This window comes from Falco biarmicus, chromosome 3, assembly GCF_023638135.1.
Source record: "Falco biarmicus isolate bFalBia1 chromosome 3, bFalBia1.pri, whole genome shotgun sequence".
Lineage (NCBI taxonomy): Eukaryota > Metazoa > Chordata > Aves > Falconiformes > Falconidae > Falco > Falco biarmicus.
Window position 1 is genome coordinate 34,530,832 of NC_079290.1, and position 25,523 is coordinate 34,556,354.

General features: G+C 39.8%; 1 protein-coding gene and 1 long non-coding RNA gene across 6 annotated transcripts in view; one reads left to right on the forward strand and one right to left on the reverse strand.

Annotated features, from left to right (window-relative positions):
- The window catches only part of WWP1 (WW domain containing E3 ubiquitin protein ligase 1), a 62,597-nt gene extending 42,766 nt beyond the window's left edge, over positions 1-19,831 (reverse strand). For both annotated transcript variants that reach the window (XM_056330245.1, XM_056330243.1), the window contains exon 1: positions 19,683-19,831. The gene's annotated coding sequence lies outside the window, so the exon portion shown is untranslated. The remainder of the gene's footprint in view (positions 1-19,682) is intronic.
- A 562-nt stretch (positions 19,832-20,393) lies between these two features.
- Positions 20,394-25,523, forward strand: part of LOC130145467 (uncharacterized) — a 94,951-nt gene continuing 89,821 nt past the window's right edge. The window contains exons 1-3 of one of the 4 annotated variants that reach the window (XR_008820566.1): positions 20,394-20,709; positions 21,298-21,405; positions 22,208-22,363. This is a non-coding gene — a long non-coding RNA (uncharacterized LOC130145467). Of the gene's footprint in view, positions 21,406-22,207; positions 22,364-25,523 lie in introns of all 4 variants that reach the window. The other 3 variants (XR_008820563.1, XR_008820564.1, XR_008820565.1) reach the window with 3 other exon arrangements.

The following is a 25,523-nucleotide window of genomic DNA, read 5'->3' on the forward strand; positions in this document are numbered from 1 at the left end:
AGCCGCAGATGACTGCCTGCCACTGCATCTGCGCGCCGGCCCCCTGGTTAAAAAGTTTGAGGACCCCTGGTGTAAACCATCCTCATCACACAAAACCATTACATCAACTGGAAAAGTACAATCTATTTATTAACCCCTATAACAGATTTTTTAGAAATTAATATTGCTTCAATCATATAGATTATTTTGGGTAACTACAGATCAATTAAGACAAAATAAAACCCTAGCAAAACCACAGAATGGCTGACATATTAGACTACTAAAAAAAATTAAGGGATCATTCCATAATTCATGTGAATCAACAGTTTCATGGAAGACAAGTCTAGTTAACGATAACAGCATTTATAAATTTACACTTCTGTGAAGAATTTTCTATCAAATTCAAAATGCTATTTACACATCAGAACTAAGACCAACACACTAGTCTTTCATAGATGATTTACTTATGAAATTTAAGCAGATACATTTTAAATTACATTGCCCATTTGGTAATGAATGCACCTGGTTGAGATTTACTGTCGTGCTACATTGAAATAAATGATGGCATTTCTTGTGAAGTTGAAAGCTAAAAAGTATCGCTGCAGCAGCAAACACATATTTATAAATCGATGGTTTGAATCATTAATTGAGGAGAATTTTCATGAAGAACCAAGCAACTCGGATGTAGAAGAATACAACCACCAACACAGAAAGTCCTTTCATTACTCATATGATACCACAGGAGTCAAGCCAGGAATAAAACAAAAAGAATCGTAGCAAGTTTAAGACAGTAGGGTCTAATTACGGGTGGTACCAATTCACAATGGATGGAAAATCCTACCACATGGAACAGTTAAAATACAGGAAGAATGTTAAAATATAGGAAGAATGTGCAGAAACAAGAAGTTACACAATGTGGCTTTTCAATTTAACTTTAAATCAGAAAACCTGCAAACTGAGACAGTATCAAGGGAGTATTTCTACACACACACACAAACTCCCAATTACCTATAGAAAGTCAACACACTAAAAAAAAAAAAACAAACAAACAAACAAGAAAAAAAAACAACCAAACAAACAAAATGACATAGGCAAGAACTCAGAAGCCATCCATAAAGCTGTGGTAGAATAGAAAATAAATATAATTGCAATTTAAAATTATTTACTCTCAATCACAATATATTTGGGCTTACTGATTGTGCTTTAATGACCATTGAGTTATTCTCTTGCTAATCTGACACTGTTCCAGAAAAAATATAGAAGACGGTGGATAAGGAAAAAAAAACAACCATGAACAAATTACACCATGAATGAGCACTGTTGAATCAAGTCTTCCTGAATGCCCAAAACCAGAATAAGCAAACTTGAGATCTATTCATATAAATGCCCTAAGCAAGGAAAAAGTAAGCAGATGAGCAAAATGCCTAAATATTACTAACATCCTCATTAACATCTTTAATTCAATTTACTGTAAGTATAAGTAAGAAATGAGTTGGCTAGGTAAAAATCAACATAATGCCATAAATATTATTTTTCCTGTATCTGAGCATATCTTCCAAACAAGAACAGAAATGCAGAAAAATCTCTTCCTCAAAAGATTTTTTTTTTTTAAACAAGGAAGCTAATTATTCAAGATTTTCCCAATCCACCCCAACCAAAAAGGTACAAAAGGTTGAAGGAAGAAGTATAGGGTGGGAAAGAAATAAGTGAACTGAAACTCTAAAATCTATGGCATTTAACATAATAAATGTGGTTTTGAGCAACCCAGTTTAGTGGAAGGTGTCCCTGCCAATGGCAGGGGGTTGAAACTAGATGATCTTTAAGGTCCCTTCCAACCCAATTCTATGATTCTATGGAATAGTTCTACGGAGAGCCATGGGAAAATAACAATACTGACATTAGTTATTTTTCCTTATTACAAAGCGTAAACACAAACACAAGAAAGGCCATATAACTTTGAGTATAAAGTCCTACAGATAAGAAATCTTTAAAATCATTTTAAAAAATGTTTCAGGTTCAGATTAACAAACTATCCAACTACATGATCATGCCTTTATCCGTATTTAGTGCTGTATTACCTGAAACTACCACAATACTGTCACAGTTCTATCAGATGCAAAACTGAGTATGTGCACCACCACAGTATTAGCACACAAATTTGTGTTCTACACTTCAGACATTCCCTTCCCGACCTCCTGCCTCGACATACAAGCACTTTATAGTTTTCAAGACTGGATAATTTTCTGGCAACAAACTCCTTGCTCCTTCAGTGGAAAAAAAGGGCCTGGAGGCAGGACTAGAAATGTGGACTACTTCCTAGTTTCCCGAACACAGTAGAAGGGCTGTCTTTTTCCTGAAAGATGCTCACACACAGTTGCTTTGCCACCCTATACTGCATGCTTCACCATGGGCAAAGTCTCCCAAGAACATGCCTCCTTCCCACACCTCACACTCCAGAAGATCACAACAGCTACAGTACTGAAAGATTCCGACCCCTACCGCCTCCTGAAATCACTGATCGCTTGTCCAAAACCTTTAGCAGAGCTGCAACAATTAGTCTTTTTACATTATCAAAAAAGCCAGTACCATAAAAGCATAAGATAAAAACAAAATAGGTGTTATTAAGTGGTGGTAAAACCAAAAATAGAAAAATTATAGAGATTTTTCTATTACAGTAGCTTTTAAGATAATACAGTTCCTAAACCAGCACACTAAAGGAGTTCTACAATAGTCCAAAATATAAGAGAAAGCTTTTAAAACAATGAAATTGTTGATAAACGAAAACTTAACTTTCCATTTTTCCTCTTCAATTCTCACAAGAGGTTTACCTTCAACGGGGAAGGGAGGGCAGAGGAAGAAGGGAGGGGAAGAGGGAGGGAGGGGAGGGAAGGGACTCATGACTCCTCTACAACAAAATCAAAAATTATAAGGTTGGAAGCAAGTTTCTTGATGTGCAAATAAGAACAAAAATAAGAAAAGGAAAAAGAACTTTTCTTATCTCAGATGCAAGTACATTTCACAACTGATTCCCTCCCATCCAGACTCCCCAAATCCCGAATTTTATTCAATGCAATTCTGATTTGAAAGTCTATTTCACTATTTAACAACAATAAAAATGGCAATGATGGCTAATCCCAGGAGGATCATGAAATTTAGGTGAACACTCTCCAAGACCAAGAACCTTTAAATTTGCATATTCTGATCACATCTTTACCAAAGGCACAATATTTTTCTAATTTTATTATAGCAAATTGAATGTATGTCTATTGAACTGAATAATAATTAAAAAAAAGTTACAGATGTTAACTGTATTCCTTACAGAGAGAACAGATAATTCTATATTACTACAATAATTAAGGGCATCTCCCTTTGACATTGGGAAACTTTCATCTCAGAAACTGGTTACACACAAATAGAGACCAGATCTGTTTCAGATCTGGAGAAGAATCTGTAGACCCAAAAATGTGTTGGCCTTTATTAAACTGAGCACAATAGTAAAAGGTCATTTCTACAACTCATCTTGCCTAGAGCAACACTAATACAAAAATTCTAAGACTAGACACTCCCTAAACAGATAGCTTTGGTCATCAACTAAAATTACAATAATGTTTACACCTAGGCAAAGAGAGAACTTTAAAGTCAAAAGTTTTATTTCCTTGAACACTACAAACCTGTTTGCTACTTTAAGAAGCAATGGAAAAACTACACTTACTAGCAAAGGATAACCTCTACAAACACCAGTATGGCCATCTGAGAACCACTGAACTTTCTGTGTGATGTTGGTAACAAAACTAATTCATTGTTCTTCATGAAAATTTGATCTGTCCTCTTCCATGTCAGATGTCCTCTTCCTTTTTAAGATCTACTATTACAGGCTAATTCCAAATGTCTGAAATACCCTTCTCCTTTCTGAACAAATATATGATAAACAGGAATATATTGCAAAGCCCAGTAGGTACTTAGTTTTAGATGTGATGGACTAGGGATACAGACAGAGACATTATGTAGGCCAAGGTATTAGCTCTTATTAATCAGTAATTTATTGGTGTATGTGAGGGGGGAAAAAACCCTCTCCCACGAACAGAAGGTTCCTGCAAAAGGCTATATTCATGAAGGTCTTTTGTATTTAATCAAAGTACTTGCTGGTTTGATACCTTTCAATAGGATACCAGAATTTAAAGTACTTACACATTGTGTTACAACCCTCCTTTTCAGGTATGACTAATTAAAGGTGGGGAAATAGTACCTTGACATACTGCAGACATTTAAAAGGTTTCCTTCACATAAGCACTATGTTACACTCGCTCTTAAGGAATCAAATTGTTTTGAACACAAGGACAAATTTTAAGAAAAGGAAAATATCTTTTAGTCATACTATTGTTTTAATTATCTCACATTACATGTCCTTCTAGCTAGCAAGGAGTTTTAAAAGTTGTAAATGAACATATTGTAACAGTTACGCAGCCAGTAAGTCCTCCATAAAGTTACTGAAAGTTGCAAAAATGTTAAGAGGGTGGGGTTTTTTAATGTCAAATAGAAAGCCTCGACATTTTTTAATTTATTTAAGTAACAGAATAGAACAAGAACTACAAACTAAAAAAGCATCATTAAGCAGCAGGCCTTGTTTTGTCCCTCTTCTACACACATACAAAGAAACACAGCTCAGTGGCAAAAAACAGTAACCAGTGCTGTTAGACACAAGCAAGAAAGGCAAAGTGCAAGTTACACAAACAGCTCTAACCTTTGGTTTTGAATCTGAATGCTTTACACTGAAGGTCTTAGATTCTTTCAATTTAACTCAATAGATCTGTTCATACAACACTGAAAGGTTGTTTGTTTGTTTGTTTCCACAGACTAAGTCAATTTCCTTGGCTTTTAGTATTTTGCCTTTGCCCCAACACAAGCTGCCAATTCCCAGTCCAGCTTCTTTCTTTACCTGTACAAGTTCAATCACTTCCTGGTTTTTTTTAAACCCCTTATTTTTCATTGTTTTCACCTTTACTAACCTTAACTTTCAGTCCTATGTATATTTTTGTCTTTTAAACCTAAATAATTTAGAATTTCTCTGGGAAATATTTTAATTATCCACCACAGAAGTACACATGAAAGCCATACGTTACAAAATAAAAAATATTTCAGATTGGATCCATGCAACACGCATGTTCACTATCAGTTTTTCTAACCATGTTTTAAAATTATGCATCATGAAGATGAAAGAACCTGCAATATTACCTAACTTACGTGACACTACACTGAAGGAAGGAAAGGTTATTAACTTTAAGAATCCCTTTGTAAACAATTTAAGCTACAGTCCTATACTCAAACTGAAGGCAAAAGATGGCACAATACATATTTGGAACCGTAAACCACAGACTGACCTTAATAATTAACTTGGAAATTTGTAAGATGCAGTGAGTAGTATTGAACAGCGTCCTTACCTATGAAGTATCATTTGTAAAAGTATTATAAATAGTAGTTTAAGTCATTGTTTAATAGCTTAGAAAATATTAGAAATGGAAACCAGTTTTTCACTGATTAGTTAAAATAATACTGCTAAGAGCACTGACTTTACTTCTCATTAAGGGAAACACCTGATTGCAGTACTTTGAGGACAGGATTGTAGTAAGACCATCATTTGCTGAGCAACAGGTTATTTTCTGTGGCACCTACTACTGCTTTTAAACTTCAGTCAAACAAATATTGATGGACTGAAATACAGGTCTCCATCCTGAAAAAAACATTCTAGGATACCATTTCTTAAAATGAAAAACTCGCAACCCTAAACTATTTAACAGAATACTTGGCTGCTTATCAAGATGGTAAAATTCCTGAAGATCCATTTACTAATTTCTGCTTAATAATAGTTTGTCCAATTCCTTGGATATTGGTGAGTTTAAAAAAATATGTATGTAAAAAAACCTCAACCATATTCCATCAGACTCGTAACCACTAGCTATACAAACTTGAAAGGACAGCAGTAAGTGCTGTTCAAAATGTCTGTAACCTTAGGACATATTCTATGCTAACAGTGAACACTAGAAACTTTTTTAAAGTCAATGGTCCAATGAAAGTGCTCTGAGCACCAAACACTCATCCCATAAACAACACATTCACTATATATAATCCCAAATCACAGAACAGTTGAGGTTAGAAGAGACCTCTGGAGAACATCTGGTCCAACTCCCCTACTCAAGCTTTGCCACCTAGAGCAAGTTGGCCAGGACTGTGTCCAGACAGCTTTTAAATACCTTCAAGGAGGAAGACTCCACAACCTCCGTGGGCAACCTGTGCCAGTGTTCAGTCATCCTTATAGTAAAAAAGTGCTTCCCGATGTTCAGAGGGAACCTCCTGTGTTTCAGTGTGTGCCCACTGACTCTGGTCCTGACACTGAGCACCACTGGAAAGAATCTGGCCCCAGCCTTTTTGCACCCTCCCCCTTCAGGTATTTTTATACATTGATGAGGTCCCCCCAAGTCTTTTCCAGGCTGATCATTCTCAGCTCTCTCAGCCTTTCCTAAGATGCTCCAGGCCCCTCATCATCTTCATGACCCTTTGTTGAACTCTCTCCAGTATGTCCATGTCTCCCTTGTACCGAGAAGCCCAGCACTGGGCACAGCACTCCAGGTGTGGGCCTCTCCAGTGCTGAATAAGGAGGAAGGATCACCTCTCTACCTGCTGGCAATTCTTTGTCTAATGCAGCCCAGGACCCCATTCACCATCTTTGCCCCCAGGGCACACTGCTGCCTCATGTTCAAGGTGATACTCACCAGGACCCCCAGGACTTTTTCTGCCAGCAGAGTATCTTCCTTCTTCCTGTTAAAACTCAAAAGTACAAGCAAAGCCATCTTCAACTAACAATATCCCTCACTCCTTTACCTAGGAGTAGCTTATAAGCATTCTCAAGACAAAGGAATTACTTGAGGATGAAATGACTGTAAAAGGACCCAAAAATGTTAAGCAGTAAATCCAACTTCAATAAAGCAAAGGAGAATAAAGCTATGAGACAATCCCCATACTTTCTTTACCATCAACACACTGGAGTGAATCTTCAGACCAACCAAAACAGTAAGGGACACAGGTAGCATTTCATTTCTCATGTTTTCACCAAGCCCATAGCACATACTGATGAGTATACCAGTGATATACCAGTGGCCTCCTTAAGATCTGCTTTGACATTAGTAGAATTTCAGCTTCAGCAGTCTCCTCCTCACAGTCTGTAAGGCCTTGTCAGCAAGGCAAGGAAGGCATTAGTTCTTCCTCACAACTAACAGCTTCTCCAGAGATACTTCAACATCCATGATACACGGCAAATATTTTGTTACTAAGATATAAGTTGCCAACCCTACAGCAGACCTACAGAGAACTGAACTAGGAAGCAAACTGTCATTCTTCTTGAACCACAGAACATCCTGAGACGGAAGAGACCCACAATGATCATCAAGTCCAACTCCTGACTCCACATAGGGCAACCTAAAAGTTAAATGATGTATCTAACAGCACTGTCTGAACACTTCTTGAACTGCAAGCATTGGTCAGTTCCCAGAGCTATGGTATCACTGTTATCAGCAAGACTTGGTGGAATGCGTCCCATGATTGGAGTGCTGGGTTGGAGGGCTACAGGCTGTTCAGGACAGACGGGCAGCGCAGGTGAGGTGGAGAAGTTGCACTGTATGTAAGGGAGGGTTTGACTGTACAGCCCTTCGTGATAATGTGGTTGAGAGCCTCTAGATGAGGATTAGGCAGGTAGAAAACAAAGGAGATGTTGTAATGGGTGTCTACTACCAATCACCCAGTCAGGATGTAAGGACTGATGAGTTGGTCTATAGGCAATTTGGAGAAATCCCTGGATCTGTAGCACTTGTCCTTATGGGAGATTTCAACATCCCAAGTATCAAATGGGAGTACCACACTGCTGTTACAAGCAAGTCTGGGAAATTCTTGAAGTCTGTGGAAGATACTTCTTGTCACAAGTACTCAGTGAGCCAACTAGGATGCTGCTAGGCTTGCTATCTGTGAATAGGAAAGGACACAGCAGTGATGCCATGCTATGTGGCTGTCTTGGCCAAAGTGATAATGAAATGGTCGAGTTTAAAATTTTCAGTATAATGAGGAAAAAGGACAGCAGAGTTGCTACCCTGGACTTCAGGAGAGCAAACTTTAAGCTATTCAGGTAGCTATTTAGCAGAGTACCCTGGAAATCTGCTTTTGAGGGCTGAGGAATCCATGAGTGCTGGTCAGTCATCAAGAACCACTTTTTAAAAGCTCAGGAGCAGGCAATTCCACTGTGTTGTAAGTCAAGCAAGCAGGGCAGAAGACCAGCTTGGCTGAACATGGAACTTCTCATGGAGTTCAAGATGAAAAATAAAATGTATGATCTCTGGAAGTAAAGTCAGTCTTTTCAGGAAGATTACAAAGCCATGGTTCATATATGCAGGGAGAAGACACAAAAAGCCAAAGCTCAATTAGTGTTGAAACTGGCCAGGGTTGTGTCAGATAACAAGGGCTTTTTTAAGTATAGTAATAGCAAGAGGAAGTCTAAAGAAAACATTGGAACGACACTTGTTGAAGGTGGTCTTCTAAACTAATAGGGATGAAGAAAAAGCAGAGGCATTCAGTGGGGTTTTTACCTCAGTCTTCGATAATACGAGCAGACCTTAAGCTGCCTGGTCCCCGAGTCAGAGGACCATGACTGTAGAAACTGTGACTTTCCATTTGTGGACACTGAAATTGTAAGGGACCAGCTGTATGAGCTGAATGCTCACAAGTCCATGCATCCTGACGGGATTCATCCCGGAGTACTGAAGGAGCTAGCACATGTTATAGCAGGACTCCTCTCGATCATCTGCCAAAGGTCTTTAGAAGTCTGGGGAAGTCCCTGCTGACTAGAAGCTAACCAATGTTATTGCAATCTACAGAAAGGGCATGAGGGAACACCCAGGGAACTACAGACCTGTTGGTCTAACCTCAGTGCCTGGAAAAGTTATGGAGATCATACTGGATACTATTGAAAGACATTCAAAGAATAATGCAACCATCAGGCACAGTCAACAGGTTCACAAAGCCAAAGTCCTGTTTTACAATTAAGTCACCCACCTCGTGGAGGAAGGGAAAGGCAGTAGATGTAGTTTTTCTGGATTTGCTCACAGCATCCTTCTGGACAAGCTGTCCAACTGTGAGATGAGTGGGTTCACTGTGTGCTGGGTGAAGAACTGGCTGAAGGGCAGAGTTCAACAGCTGATAGTGAATGGGGCTACATCTTGTTGGCAACCAGTTACCAGTGGTGTTCCTCAGAGTTCAATTCTAGGGCCAATTCTGTTCAATATATTTATCAATGATCTGGATGCTGGAGTTGAATGCACCAAAAGCAAGTTTTCTGACTGTTAAGTGGAGAGGGAAGTACTGATCTCTTCTCCCTAGTATCCAGCAATAGTATTCGTGGGAATGGTTCAACATTGCATCAGAGGAGGTTCAGACTTGACATTAGGAAGTATTTCTTTATCAACAGGGTGGTCAAATACTGGAACATGCTGTCTAGAGAGGTGGTCAATGCCCCAAGCCTGTCACTATGTAAGAGGCATTTGGCCAATGCCCTTAATAACACGTTTTAACTTTTGGTCAGCCCTGAATTGATCAGGCAGTTGAACTAGATGGAAGGGACCTACAATGACCAACTGAAATATTCTATTCTGTTCTTCCATACCGACAGCTTGGGGCCACAACCACCTCCCTGGGGAGCTTGTTCCAGTGCTTGACCACCTTTTCAGCAAAATTTTTCCCAATATCCAACCCGGAATTCCCCTGATGCAGTTTTAAGCCATTCCCTCATACCCTATCACTGGACACCAGGGGGAGATCAACACCACCTCCTCCACTCCTCCTCATGAGCAAGTTGTAGACAGCAATGAGGTCACCTGTCAGTCTCCTCTTCCCTGAGCTGAACAAACTGAATATCCTCAGCTGCTCCCCGTAAGCTATGCCCTCTAGTCCTTCCAACATTTTTCTTGCCCTTCTTTGGACAAATTCTAATATTCTTCACACATCAGGTCTAATACAAGCATTTCTGTATTAATCTTTCTTAAGCCAACCTATACGCAGTTCCTATCCACCCCCACCTCAAAAAACAAATGTTTGCTCTCCATGCCAATATGAGTGGACAAGCTACATACAAAAATATTTTATTTTCTGTATTTTTTCAAGTATGTTCACTGACCATTGCTTCAGATGATGCAATACTGATCCATACATTATCTCCAGCATATTGCCAGTCTCATACTTGGGTCTAAGAAAAAAAATAAATAGTACAATTACAGAGGTTTACAAAAACCTATTTTTAGTGCTATGCACTGGTCCAAATAAATGAGACTACGATTCCACTGCACGTGTCTGCCTGTTCTGTTTTGCCATACACTTAGACTAGAAAAGACCTTTTTAGCCTGGTTTCCCCAAGCAAACATCACATTTATGACTCATACTGTCCACCTTCATCTTCCCACTCGTCCTTTCATCTCCATCCCTCTAAATGAATCTGTTCATCACTAGATTCAGCAAAAATAAATTGAAAAGCAATGTTCTCTGATACACTAAGTTCCCATGAGCTTCACAAAAATCAACAGCTAGGTAGAGGAAAAAGACACAAATTCTTGTGCTTGCTGCGGGCTGCAGCATCAACTCAGGCTATCCACATTGCCTGGCCCAAAGGCTACACAATCACCACAGACGCAGCTCTGAACCAGTCTGAGCTGAAGCTGTGCACTGTGGCTTTTTTACTAAAAGTAAAAAAGGTCTAAAACAGCAGCTGGAGAAAAGATTTGTAATGATGTAAGAAATATTTGTATGAAGCCTAGTTCCACAGAGCAACTTATCAGCAAAATATTTAAGGTACACCTCACTTGCAAATCTTAATCACGATGATGCATTTAGGTCCTACCACAATACAAAAAAAAAATGAAAAATATCACAAAGCCTCCTCTGTGTATTACAGATAGGACCAAACACACAGTGAAACAAATGAAGTGACTGACTTTCAGGTTGCTTGAACAGAACAATGGTAGTTAAAGACAGACAGTCCAACATGCATGTCAATAAATCGGGGAAAAGTATTTTCTCCTTCATTTTAATATTCAGCTGATCGCCTTCATATCTGCCAGAACACATAATATGCGAGCTACACACAAGTCTTCAGCCTCTCTGGGTTGACTTCTGCTATGAACAATGCTAACGGTTGATATAAATTATTGTTTAGCAGATTTGCATCAAGAGAAATGTACACTAATATACTAAGATGTAAGTCTAAAATATGGGCAGATTTTAGTATACCTACACTGCAAACAGAACACCTTACCATAGTTACATGTAGGCACTTCCATACTAAATTTAACTCTATAGGTAACATATTATAATATGGAAAATGGAGAAGTATTGCCTGTCTATTCTGAAGGCCACATGAGCACATACCAGGAGTGCCCAGGTAGCTTATAAAATCCACTCATGAGAATTCAAGCCTGTCACCACCACTATTAGTCACAATAGCCATGACTAGCGTAAGCACATCTCTACTGCTGTCACAGCAAAATTAACAAATTTCAAAGGCACATAAAACAACATTAAAGATGTTAAGCAAGAGTGCTGCTGTTTCTGTTATACCACCACCACCACCCTTGGTTTTGTGGAGATACGAAGAAACCATGACATAGGAATTCCAATAGCGGGAAATGCATTAATACTGCCCCACAAAATAGTCTCCCACTTTCCCCATTGTTCTGGTGAGTCAGTAGAAGACAACAATTCAAAGAAGAGGAGATTAGAAACCTACTTGGTGTTATGGGCTAAAGTGGCAGAAAGGGTCTTTGCACATTTTTTGACAGCAAGATGTTTGATGCAATGCACCTCTCCTCAGTAACTCTAACTCAAAAAATAGCTCAAAGAGGTATAGCTAGAATTCACTGCATGTTCTCACTCTCTTTTCTCTGAATATTTGCTTTTCTAAATGTGCTATGCAAGCTTCTTCCCAGTTGTCAATCTCAGCAGTGTTAAAACACTAAAATACGTCTGTCCTAATTCCAGTCACAGACTGCACTAATCTTACCTATTACTACCCAAGAGCACTCACCCAAGCATTGTCACTTATTTTTTCAAGAACAGCCTTTCAGTCTCTACAGTGCTACAGAATTCAACCTGATCCTTAGTAAGGCTCCCAGGTAATAAATAAATTATCATTTCTTAAAACAGAGAGTTGCCTGCTTCTGCTATTTATTTTCCAATATGATTCTAATCTGAGTTAATCTGCTTCCAAAATTTGACTATGCAAAAATGACAAGTTGAGAACAGGAAAAATGAGCAACACCTAAGTCTTACCAGAAGAGCCCAAAGCTTGCCTTCTCAAGGGTCAATACTGGACCACATCAATGCACTGCATATTAAATTTGACTCAACCCTACAAAGGAATTAGTGGACTATAGGAAAACTACTTAATTTTTGTAGTAAAAGAGTGTTCAAAATACTAGTTATTTTTATTTTAAGGTGAACAGATGGAATTAATGAGAAATGCAGATGTTCTCATGAGGGTCAGTATCCTTTCTGGTGAAAAGTAAAGACTATATTATATAACTAAAAAAACATTAACCAATAATTCTTCAGAACAACACTGCCTTGCAACCAAGTGATTACAAGAATTGCACAGAAAAGGTCATCCAACTCCCCACTGAAAGTCAATTTTCAAAATTATTCCCTTATTCATGTGGATTTTTGAGGAACTTTTGAGGATATTAGAGACAGAGGAAAGACAAGCAAAGGAAAAGCATTTCCAGCATCCTTTACTCACATAGTATATACTTGCATGGAACGGTCAACACACAGTTCTTACAACCTGCAAAGTATTAAGAAACCTTAGCCATTCTGTAAATCTTCTTTCATATAAATCAGCATCCTTGCTGTCCTTCTTTGAACTTTCTCCAGTTATACTATATACATTTTGAGACAGGGTGCAAAGTGGAAAAGATGAAAAAAACCCACAAAGCATTCATTCAAGATAGGAATGCACTATGGATATTAACAGTGGTGGTGTTTTATTCTATTCTTACATCTTCTACAAAAGCTGATGGGGAGGGGGGGGGGGAGTGTCAATAAACATCTGGAAAGATGTTCTTACTCCCCCTCTCTTAACAGGGAAGGGAATGAAACAGAATTTTCAAGTATGCAGGAAAATAAGCCCAAAGTGTAGATCTCTGCTAATACAGATTTATTTAATGTAGCTTTCATTTCTTATGGCCTTTAAAGTTTGAAGCTGAAGCAACCAGCATAACAGATTTACTCAAAACAGACAAGAACACCAACCAACTCTGAAAGCAAGCTGCCCCTGGTAGTTTAAAAAAAAAAAAAAATCCAAGAAAGGCTGTAGTGGGCAGTCTAACTTGCTCATAGGAAGTATTTAAAAATGTGGTTCGTTTATGCACTGAAGTGCAATCTGTGTAATCTTCTTTATTAAAACTTCTGTACTTTCCAACAGATTTTCTCCTTCTCTGAATAACCATCTATTCCTTATTTTGATTCCTTATTTTAAATCACACAGCCACCAATCCCAACTGAATCTTGTTAAAATTACATGATAGACTACCCTACTCAATTTTTCAGCGTGCTCTAGCATCTCCCTGTTTAGTTGTATGACAGTGGGTGAAAAGCATAGACTGAAATTTATTCATATTCCGTTCAAGGTTCTGTTCACCTCTGCTGAAGGCCTCTCTTCCTTCACTACTTTTTACACTAAAAATAAACAGTATTTTCCATTTTGTTTGCACAGCAGCAGTACTATTCTAATAGTCTTCTCCTCAGTTATTTTTTCCTGGTCAGAAATGGAATACGAACAAATGAACACAACAGTCTGTTTGAAAAAGCGCTAAAGCTAGGCCTCCATATAGCACCAGCACTTTGCCATAGTAACATTTAGCAGTTTTCAAAGATGCTTATGTAATATAAAAATACTACACAAGCTAGTATATGTTATGTTCTTAACTCATTCCAATATTTACTTTTTATTCCATCCCTAATGGGGCACTTTAATAAAACAATTCATAATTATGTCAGGGTCTCATTACCAAATACTAAATTTAGATGCCACTTAGATGAATAGTTCTAATTGCTCCTTCCAACACACATTAGGTCTCGTATGTTAACACAAAAATGTATCTAGCTCCAAATATTAAGCTAGTCCCCGTTATGCCCCTCTGAAGTTTTCAACTACTCACTAAATAATTTCACCACCTACAGATTTTGCCAGTTTATTAGTAGCAGTCTTTTTGTCATGTTATGAACTAAGACTACAACTAGTTTTCTTCCCCATAACTATTCCCTTAACAATACAGTTTTACTCAGCATCCCATGACATCCCTTTGTCAGCAACCTCCCAAGACATTCAGCCAAGGATTTATTTTATTTTACTTTGAAATGACACACAAATTCCACCAGATTTTCAATACTAATGGAATTTCTCCCTGTTCTTGCAGCTTGCATCCAGAAGTCAAAATACTTTTTTTTCTTTTTCTTTTAAAACCAAAATCTTCCCAGCTACTAAGACAGTGATCATTTTTTTAAAAGATAACACTGTAAGAAGGTAGCTGGAAGGGGAAAATAAAGTGTGCCAAGAATGAAGGAATAAAGGGAACTGAACTTTAAGAAAAAATAGCTTCCACACTTCTAATCTGAGGGGAATAAAAAAGGTAAATTTGGCGATCCTGTTGTTCTTCATCTTCTACTTAGCTCTCCTCTTATGTTTCATTTTGCTTTTGACCATTATGTTTATACACAGATAATTCAATGTCACTGTGTATACTGGAAAAAGCAAGAGAGCCAATTCCAGTTAGTAAAAACAAGGTCATTTTTTAAGACTAATGTATCTTGATCTGTTCATCAGTTTTAGTTCATGCTTACAACCAACTAAATAAAACAAAACAAAAAAACAAACAGAAAAAAAACCCCATAGTGATTTCCTCAAGATTTAACAGAGGACTGCATTTCAAAACTGGACACGTGCTCTTATTTCAGTTCTGATATCCGTTATATTGAGCAATTTTACAGATTATGAACTTTTTCATTCCTGTTTACTCTTCCCTATTCTAAAACTACAACTCCTTCGATTTAATTTATACTGAGAAATCACTGGCTACCTTGAAATGCACATACGACCCAAAGTTCTCTCTTATTTTTCACCCACCTATATGAGGAACAGATAAAAGCTGTCATTTCTTTCCTTTTTAAAGGACTCTTCTGTTAATCTCCTGCTCCATTTAAATGCTTACAGCAAAAGATCTTGGTAAGAAATCCCAGCAACTAAAAACCTTCACAAGCATACTTTGTATATTTTTGTCTGTAACTCACAGAAGCACAGACAAGAGCTCTCTTCTGCCGACTTCAGGTTGCAAGGTGAAGACACTTGCATGTGTAAAACAGAATTATTTTGCTGTTTATTTTCAAAATGTGACTTTCTCTTCTCATCATTTTTTAAATTGTCCTCTTCCAGCTCCACAATGATTTTCAGCAAGGGAATTCTAAAATCCTAATAGAAGGACAGAACAGTAACACAACCAGCTAGGTAAATTTCAGTTTATTCTTCAAAATCCATATAATTTATATATTAAATCCAAATCCATAACCTCTTTAGACAGGATTTTGAAGTGCTTTTTTGACAATATTGAATTATCAAATTGTACATTAGATAACAAACTTATACAATCCTCAATATTGACAAAGGGGAGAGGGACTTTAAGAAATCCTTTGCTGTTACAGAACCACAGAAGTATACAGTCATACAAGCCTGCAATGACCAATTGCTTCATACTACATACCACATGTCTAGTATTTAATAAGACCCACATGTAACACAAGCATAAAGGTTTCCCTGAAATACTAAGAAATTAAAAAAAAAAAAAAGAAAACACACAAAAAACCACCAACATAGTGCTCTCCCAGGTAAATAATTCTGACGTACTATACTTGATCTGACAGCTGATGGCTTCCCTGGAATCTCTAGTGTTCCTCTGTAAAGCAACACTACACTTACAAAACAAAGCTAACCTTAAGTATGCTTCTGGTTAAACTATTAGGTTCTCAAACACAGCAAAAACATACCCCCAAAAGCAGGAATTAGAACTTTTTGCTTACATAAAGCAATTAAATACTCCCACTTAAAAGGTACTTTAGCAACTTTTAGCAAAAACCATGCTATGTCATTGTTCTACAGGAAAAAAAAGAGGGTGTAGCACTCATAGGATCTGTTCTACAAGTCTTTGGAATGCCTCTTCTGTACGCTCCAACTCCTGCTGATGAGGAAGAGAAGATTTCTCTCTCCAGCCATATCATTTCCTTTCAAGAAAACAGAATTGAGATCTCTGACATTTTCAATGGTCCTTGTCTATGACTATTTTATGTCACCACAGAAGAACACCAGCAGACTGTGATAAATCTGAACACCTACGGACAGAAAAAGTGACCTACTGATGCAAGGGAAAAAAGCTTTTAAAGAAGGACCTGGATGTAACCAAATCCTATTGAATGCACTTGTACATAGACCAAAGCAATACAGAAGAAAGTCACTATATATTACTTAACTCAGAATTCAAAGGGAGAGTCTAATGGTTCTGGTTTACAAGTTTCATAAGGACAGCAAAACCAACAGGATTTTGGTTGGTCTGACACTACCATAGAAACTGGGGAACTCTGCTCCAGTTTACACACTTTCATACAGGAAGGGACACTGGAGCAGCTTTTCTACCGACTTTGAGTTGTATGCAACTGATGCAGAGCTAGAAAGTCTTTTTCTCTGTTTTTGTAATTTAGATTAATGTTACACTGTGGAGAAGCAGGTAAGAGCAGAACTAACCTAGCTTAAAAAGATACGTTTTTATCAGTAGCCTCACTCCTCTTTAGTCTTTTTGAAATAAAAAGAAGTCTTTTTAACTAAGTTAAAAGTAACTTCCCAGAATCACTTAAGCATAGCTTGCAGCAAGCACTTACTTCTATTTTTGTCTATCACTCCATTCACTCCTTCTCCAAGCCTTCTCACTCAATCATCTGCACTTCACCAAACTGAATTCTAAAATGAACTTGGGTTTATTGGAGGGATTAGGGTGGGGTTTTTTTAGCTAACAATGAGTGTTTGCTCTAAGTGCATAAATAGTAGCCATTTCCAATTAACTAAAATTGTTTAGGTCATGATTTTTTTACTATGGTACTTTAGTTTTCAAATCTAGTGTTTTAATGGCATAGGAAAACTGAAGCATGAAGAAACTGAATGTAGTATCAACTTCCTGTCAAAGATCCTTACTCCCGACTCTTCTTTGTGTCCAAAAACCTTCCCCATAAGTATTAAAAGAAAAAACAGGAAAGCGGGTAGAAATTCCAGCTTATCAAGATTTCCAACTTCATATGGAAAGCTAAGAAGAAAAATGAAATGCAGAAAAATGAAACTAGCAGATATTCCTCCTTCTTCCAAGGATTTCACAGACTCCGGAAAAAGGGTTAGCTCTGAACTCCATCAGCATTCCCGTGATTTCAGAAACACTTGAGGGCAGGTGATTATTTAAACTTTATTGTCAACCCTTTAACAAAAACACACAGGCTGACTTACAATGTTTTGTTCAGTGATGTTTAGCAACAAATGTAAATTATTTTTGCAACAAAAATAATCCATATACTTTTGGTAACAAGGTGTCCCACCCCAAGAGATTAAATCAGTCCCAGACATGTAAAAATTGCTTTCGTGTTTTTCAAGTATACTTATGTATTTAAGGGAATTATTCTACAGTATCATTGAAAAAAAATACTGATAGCGGTAAGTTACTCAAGCTAGGAGCATTTATAGGATCAGACATTTGAAATACAGCTCAAAATATGCACCAAAAAGGTGACAAAATGATTCTAAACCTACAGTTTCACAAGCAACATCAGTTGAAAGTATTTCTAGTTGCCCCATTTGAAAACATCTTTGTCAAGAGTCCAGATAAACTGCGCTTTTTTTTTACAACTGTGAAATTTTTCTCAAAAGGATGAAAAATCCTTCATATTTTTTCCTATGAAAAATTTCTTTAGTCTTTGTTAGTGCTAAAGTCAATGAGAAATAATAAATCAGTTTATACCTTGACACAACACTGACTCAGATAAGATAGAAGACAAAATTTCAAAAAAAAAAAAAAAGCCAGTCCAAGTTAGCAAAGCATTATAACAGCCCACCAATAAGCAGTCTGTTTCTATACCACAAAGGGACTAAACCAGAATATGAAATTTAAGGGGAGACTCTTATCACTATGAAGGCCATATTGTCTCACGTATGTGACCATATATGTGACCCAGCCACCTGCAGTCTGTGACAGTATCACCTAGTAAGCCAGTGTTAATTAAAGGTGGATGACCTGGGGTTTTTTTTAATGCAAAATATCCTGATAATTTTCTATGGAAACACAGGGGCCATGTGAAAACACGAATGAGATAAGAAAACCTCTTTTTACAGTTCCACCCAAACATTGAAGAGCTGCCACTAAAATGATTAGATAGTATTAAGTTCTTTTCTCTTTTTGATGTACAGTTTAAACATTTATAGATCTGGAAGCAGAGCAAGATCATCCTAGTTAAACTGGGATGAGAATTGGTATTGTTCCAAAAATAAGACAACTACAAATAAAACCAAGTAAATAAACACTTAACACTGAGTTGTAACATTTTGCCAAAACATAAACAAAGATAAGTGACATAAATCGGTCTTTTGAGGTCTCGAATTCACGGAGTTTGCTCGGCAAAACATACATTAAGAAGACCCAGAGGGACTTCGCAGACACGTATAACTTGAGCAGTAACCGTAACGGCTTCCCACCCTGCTGTGACCCCCTCCTCTTGAGAAAAGACACTACACATACTGTGAGGGGTGACAACGGCTCATTCATTATAGAGGGGAAACGGCTCTTCACCTCCTCCCTCCCCACATTTCATCAAGGGAAGGTGAACCGAAACACAACAATATCCTTCTCTGCTTTCGTCCCGCGGATGAGCGAGCAAGGGCCGGCCGTGGAACTGCCTCCCCGACTCTCCCTGCCACTAATGCCTCTCGCAATCCACTCAGTTGACACAGGTCGGGACTCAGCCCTCAGTCACCCTCACACGAAAGGCCGTAGACAGGAATAAACAAGGTTATTCGCCTGACACCGGACACCGGCGACACTCGCCCTCTTCTTCCCCCCCGCCCCACACCTCGGCAAGCTCACCGAAGTGCCGACCCTCCCTCCCCTCGCCAGGTGCGGGCCAGGAGGCCCTCAGCCCTGTCCAGACTGGAGCCAGGCTGGGAGCCGGCAGGGAAACACAGCAGCCCTCCAGTCACCAAACGGGGGCAGCGAAAAGGGAGCAGCCGCCACCCCGCTCTCAGCCGGGCCCGCGGGGCGCGACCAGTTGAAGTGCCGGAAAGCTGAGCCCAAGACCTCACGGCGGCTCCCTTCGCCATTTTACCCCCACGCCCATTCCCCTCCTCCCCGCCCCTCAGTGACAGGGGCAGCTCGCAGCCGGCCAGAGCCGGAGCCCACCTCCCTGCCCTCGCTGCCGCCGCTTCCGAACGGCGGCGAAGAAAAGCGAGAAAAGCGGCAGCCGGTTTTCTCCTCGGGCCGGTCGGGCTCCGCCGGGCCAGACCGCAAAGCGAAACGGCTGCGGCACAGCCTGTTTTGTTTCCTTACCGTGGCTCGCAGCCTCACAGCTGCCGCCGCCGCCTCCTCCTTCCTCCCACCTTTTTCTTCTTCTTTTTCTCCTCCTCGCCGCCGCGGCGGCTCCTCACCCCTCCGCGCCGCGCTCCGCCGCCGCCGCCGCCGCGCAGAATGATGCCATCTCACAGCAGCATCGGCGGCTCCTGCACAACAACCCCCCTCCCGCCGCGGCCGCCCCTGCTGCCGCCGCTCCCGCCGCCGCCGCGCGCCCCCGACAGCCGAGCCAGCCTCGTGCGCGCGCCCCGGGCACGGGGAGCGGGAACTCGTGGACCCGCCGCCGCCCGGGCGGGAGGGCCCAGTCGGAACCGGAGTAGCGCGCAGCAGCCGTGGGAGGGAAAAGGAGAGGCTGAACCGAGGCTCTTCAAAGGGGACAGGGCTTATTCCTAGCGCCTGCCCCGGGCTGAACCAACTCGGCCGCTGCGGCGGGGAGAAGGGCCGGGCGGACTGAATCAACCTCTGCGAAGGCGGGGGAGGAGGGGCCGGGCTGCCGCGCCGGGGCGCCGTCCGCGGGGGAGAGCGTGCTGGGGCAGGATAAGGAAGGCTTTTGTGAGTCACTGCCCCCGCGAGAAAGCTCCTCCACGGCGGCGGTGCCGAGAGCCAGCACGCCCCGGTGGTGTGCGAGCGATAAAGGCGGGGGGTGCCTACCTCACCCGCCTCCCTCCCGGGCTACGCAGGCGGGGCGGCCCCGCCGGGAGGCTCCGCCGCGGCCGTGACAGCGGGGGCCGGCGGTGTCCGCCCGCCTGCCCCCTTCCTCTGCCGCCTGGCCCCCACCCCGAGTAACTTACGCTCCCCCGCACCTAGGAGGACGGCGGAGGCGGGGGAGAGGCAGCTCCCCGCAGCCCGGCAGGGCGGTGGTGCCGCTGACAGGGGCGCCTGGCGGGCCCGGCCGCCTCGCCGCGGGCCCCGCAGCACCTTGGGGCGGGGGCCGGCTGCCCCTGCCCTCCCCTGAAAGGCACAGCTTCACAGGCCTCGGGGTGCTGTTAGCACAGCCGTGTGAGGGGTGAGTTGAGTCCTACGTTGAAGGCTAATGAAGCTTTCAGCTTCGTACCGTACAACCTAATGCCACGGAGGCAGCGGTAGCCTGTGCTTTGGGGCGTAAATAAGGCGTTTCGGTGGTTGTCTCAGAAAGTCCAGCGCCACTTAATTGAAAGAACAAAAGCTTACAGTATATGACCCTGGAGCAACTTCCCAGCGAAGTCTGGTATTTTGTGGTTCTTAAAAACCAGCAGGAGGGTCAGTGGTCCGATTTGGGCATGTAAATTCCTTCAGGAAACAACAGGGAAGCTCTTAAAAAGTGCAGCTTTCCAACCTGTTCATTCTTCATAGAAAATCTATAAGGAAACCACAAAGTTTGGAAGGGAAAGAAACATACACAGTTCAACTTTAAGAAGTATCTTTGGCTATTCTACAAGAAAACACCACCAGTCTCCCCTTGACTGGGTACAAGGGCCTGAAAACTGTTGTAGTTGGCGTATTTACATGCAGCGATCGTGGCAGAACGTGTGAACTGCACACTGGCAACATCCATCGTGGGCCATAAGACTACCTGTTTACAGTTAGCAACCTAATTAATCCATCTGATTTGCAGAGTTCAAGAAATAACGGTTTTCTGTACATCAACTAAAGCTTACACTTAAAAGAAAACTGAAGTCCTGCCTTTGTTCTGAGATTGTCCAAAATTAGGTACTTACTCCAAGTAAGTCCTTTGGTAGCGTTTCCAGAGTCTGCTAGTAAACTCCATCTCTCTTTCCTGCTTGCTTGCTTGTTTGGTTTTTTTGTGTAAAGCAATCTAATTGAAATATAGAGAAAAAAATACCAATACCTTTACCTAGGAACACATTTTAATGCGGAAAAAACGCAGGAACTTTCCACTGGATGCAGCATTATATATTCCCAGCAGCAAAGGGCAGATAAAGATGTAAATGGCAAATTTTCTATCTCTGCTCTTTGCATAAGCTATTAATTTCTCTGCTTCTAGGCTTTACTTTTTACTATTATCAGTAATCTGATACTGATAACTTCATGAAAAGTATGAATGTTGTTTTGTAACAGATTATATTTGTAAAATTTCTAAGTGCTTCTTTCTTGCCTTACAAAGTATGAAAAGTGTACAGTGACTTGAAACAATACTCTATACACAAGTTATGGGCTTCTCTGGCTTGCCTCCTCCCTGTTTCAAAACAAGCTTTGTCATACATTTGTCTACCCTGGGGAACAGTGACATTCCAAGTATTCTTCCCTCTTAAAAGACATTTGATACACTTATGAATGCAAAATGTCACAAGTTTATTAATGTCACAAGTTTGGTTTTAAATGTCTTGTAAAACCTCAAGATTCTTGCTTTTTTCCAACTACTTGTAGGGTGGTAGGTAATAAATACATAGGTAATGGTTAGAAGCCATACATTGAAAACTTGCTGAAAACATTGAAGTTATACTTAAGAGTTATACTTGTTAAGTATCTGAAAAAGTACAAACACAGTTTTCTTCATTTTGCAGATAACCACCTTTATTTTTTTCTACTGTGCTGCAGCCAGTAAAGATTGCAGATTCTGTCATACAGCGCTGAAGGCTAGGAGGAATTAATACAGGTTGGTTGCCTCACTGCTTCAGACCTTTGCTCTTTAGAGGGTTGAAATACACTGTTAACCTCAGGTAAGGTCTTATAGTTCACAAACATATCAAAACATAAATCAACGAAAGTTGGAACTTTGCAAAAGAGTCGGCATGAAGATTTTATTTGAAATAAATATGAGTAGCTTCTGTACACAATATTCCTGAGATAGTAATTTACAACCCTATTGAAAGTTTTTATCGGTGTCTCCTTGGGTGTATTTCTGACATTTTTTTCCTTGCAAAGAGAAGAGACTTTTGGAGAACTGAGATTCATAGTAGATATTTATGAAATAGACTGCAGAATACACTGACTTTATCCTTAGATATTAATAGATCTTTTCTGGCATGGCTGAACAATGTACATTTGATAAGCATGGAATTTAGGATAGGCTTTTGAAAAATCTAGGTTATAGAAGACTAGAGTATCCACTGGCTGGAGTGGTGTCTTTCCTTCTTTTCAGTGAACGTTTTTGCTGTTGTAACTGCACACAGAGCACCGGCAGTGAGTACTGCTAGCTTTTAATTGGAAGGTCTATGTGAGTGGCTCAATCTATACGTCTGTAGTTGCCCAACCTATACTTCTGGAGAACTCTTCTAGAACTTTATAGGAAGTGAATGAGTAAAACTGTAAATTAATGTCTCTAGTAGGACTTAAAATTACCATACAATATCATCTGTTTGAATTTCTGCTCTTTTTTAATTTCTCAAACATCTTATATGTTATGTTACACTCATGTTACAGAGTAGTTTTAAAAATTCCATGGAAAAATGAGAGTCTAATAATTCAACTTACTGAACAGTAACACAGTGGTAAAAGACAAAGCTGAAACCACATCTTTCTGCCTTTAAACACCCAAATACAAGCTGATTTCACCTGAGCAAAGGCATGCAGAACTAGTCTGTGTATACGTGTGGTTTCTGTTGTTTGAAATGAGCAGAGTTTTATAATACAAGTCCTAAATGCATGTGGTTGGGTTGGTTGCATATGCAGCCCTAATTCGACTGTGAAAAATCCAGAAAACAGTATCTAATGATAGCAGAGGGAGGTTTTCTCTGGTAATTGTTATTTTTTACATGGAGATCCATTATTACAAAACTCATGGATAAGTTTATTTGGACCGTATTAAAAAAAAAACAAAAACAAACATTTAGGCACCTGAAATGTGGTTTAGGTAGAACTTAAATTCTACGTTCAAGAGCACAAGCCACCAAACTCTGTAGTTGTCATCACCTAAGTCCACCAGTGGATATACTTAGTGTCTTGTCAGCATGTGCAGTGGGCAACTGGTGTTTTCACTGCAGCAAAAGATTTGCTGCTTGACCTATGCCTGTTTTGTTTGGGTTCCAGATGGTGGGTAGTGTATCATCTGAAATCCACAGAGGGGTGGATCAGACGGGCATGGTTAAGGGTATATCCAGTACACGGAAGTCAACACAAAGTATAAAAGTTGCAGTAAGGACAGAAGAGGGAAACATGGTAGCAGTTATCACCAGGCCTACAGTATCATAATGATTAGAGAACTTGGGACCTAGAAGACCTGTATTCTGTGCCCTCCTGAGCTCTAACCAATCTCTCCTCTCAAGGCAGACAATGACGAATAAGTACTGTCTGATTTGGGATCAAGATTATCTCTCCTGCTCCAACTCTGCGCAGCTTTACGAAGGCACACAGAAGTAGTGAGACTACTGCCGGACTACTCAGCAATTAGGGAACATAGCTAGAACAGCTGGAAAGTTTTGGTTTCTAGTCCTTCTTCCCAACAGTGTTCAGATATTTTAACCAATGGCTTTTCAATGCACAATATTGGCTCCTGTTTCAGGACAGTAAACACTCCCTATAACAACTGAATGTCTGCACTGTTGGGATTCCATCAGTCTCCTTGTATTTCTCTGATTCCCTGATTATTATGTTCTGAAAGCAGACTGTTTTATTTATATACATGTATATGTTTGTGTCTGTAAAACTATACCTTAGATATATATTGTCATTACAAAATATCTTATTTATATGGTAAGTAAGGGTCAGGGGGTTGTCTTTATGGTGGTATATGGTTTTTTTGATGCTATACTTAAAGTAGAATCCTACTGTAGTCATTTTTTTACTGCATATAATTTAAAGTTCTCTATTTGTACAATGGTTATGCATCTTGGGTACTGCACCTTCCAGTTATTTACTCTCTCATATTTCCTTCCATTTCTCAGAGGTATGCCTTTGTTGTTTCTCATTTAAGGTATGAGATATGGATTCTACTATTGTGTACGCAATATCTGGCACAACAAGGTTCTAGTCTTTAATGAGGTTTTTGCATATGTAGCAGTGTAAATATGTAACAGTAATCACCTTGGTCATGCTTAATTTAACTTGATGCCTAGCAAGAATTTGGTGCTTGATTGCATTTAAATGATTAGGCTTTTTAAGCAGCATTGTGGAAAAATTAAAAAATGACAATGCAAAGACTTTACTCCAGTTAGCAGAAATCAGTAAAATTGCTTGCCTCTGAATTGAGATGTTAGTTTCTTTATCTATAAATTTGAAATTGTAAGGGGAATCTTTTCCTAGACCAAAAAGTATTAATTCAAAAGTTGTAAATTTAAAGGATGAGTGAATGATTGAGTAAAAAAGTAAATAAAACCCCCTTTGATTTTATCTACAGTTCCATAAAATTTACTTTCCTGTGTACAAACATCTTCCAAAATGGCTCTGGTTTTGGAAAATACAATTATTTCAATACCTTGACATTGTCATCTTTTCAGATCTGTTATTCACCACTGAGGCAATGGTGAATCAGCAATGAATGTACGGCTTTTTCATGTAAGCCTAGAGGTTTGTGTGCCAAATCCTAAAAATCTATGAAAACAACTTGGCAAGTGTTGTTTCTGGTGGGCTATCTCTTAGCAGCACAGTATGTAAGACTTACTTTGTGGGGAAAAAAATAAATAAAATTACGAACCAATACATCTCATCTCATGTTGTAATGAACACAAACATTTGCTTTTAAGTCTGGTACTGCAAGGTCTTCTGTAAATTCAGAAAACTCAGATTTTATGTGAACATATTAGAATGTATTTGAACAGCAGACAAAGCATACGGTTACCTTTTTATCAAGTACTATTTTCACACTAACAATAGAGTGAAATGTACTATTGTAAATTCACTTCTCTCTTGAAATTGTAGGAAATAAATGTTGAGCCACTGTTT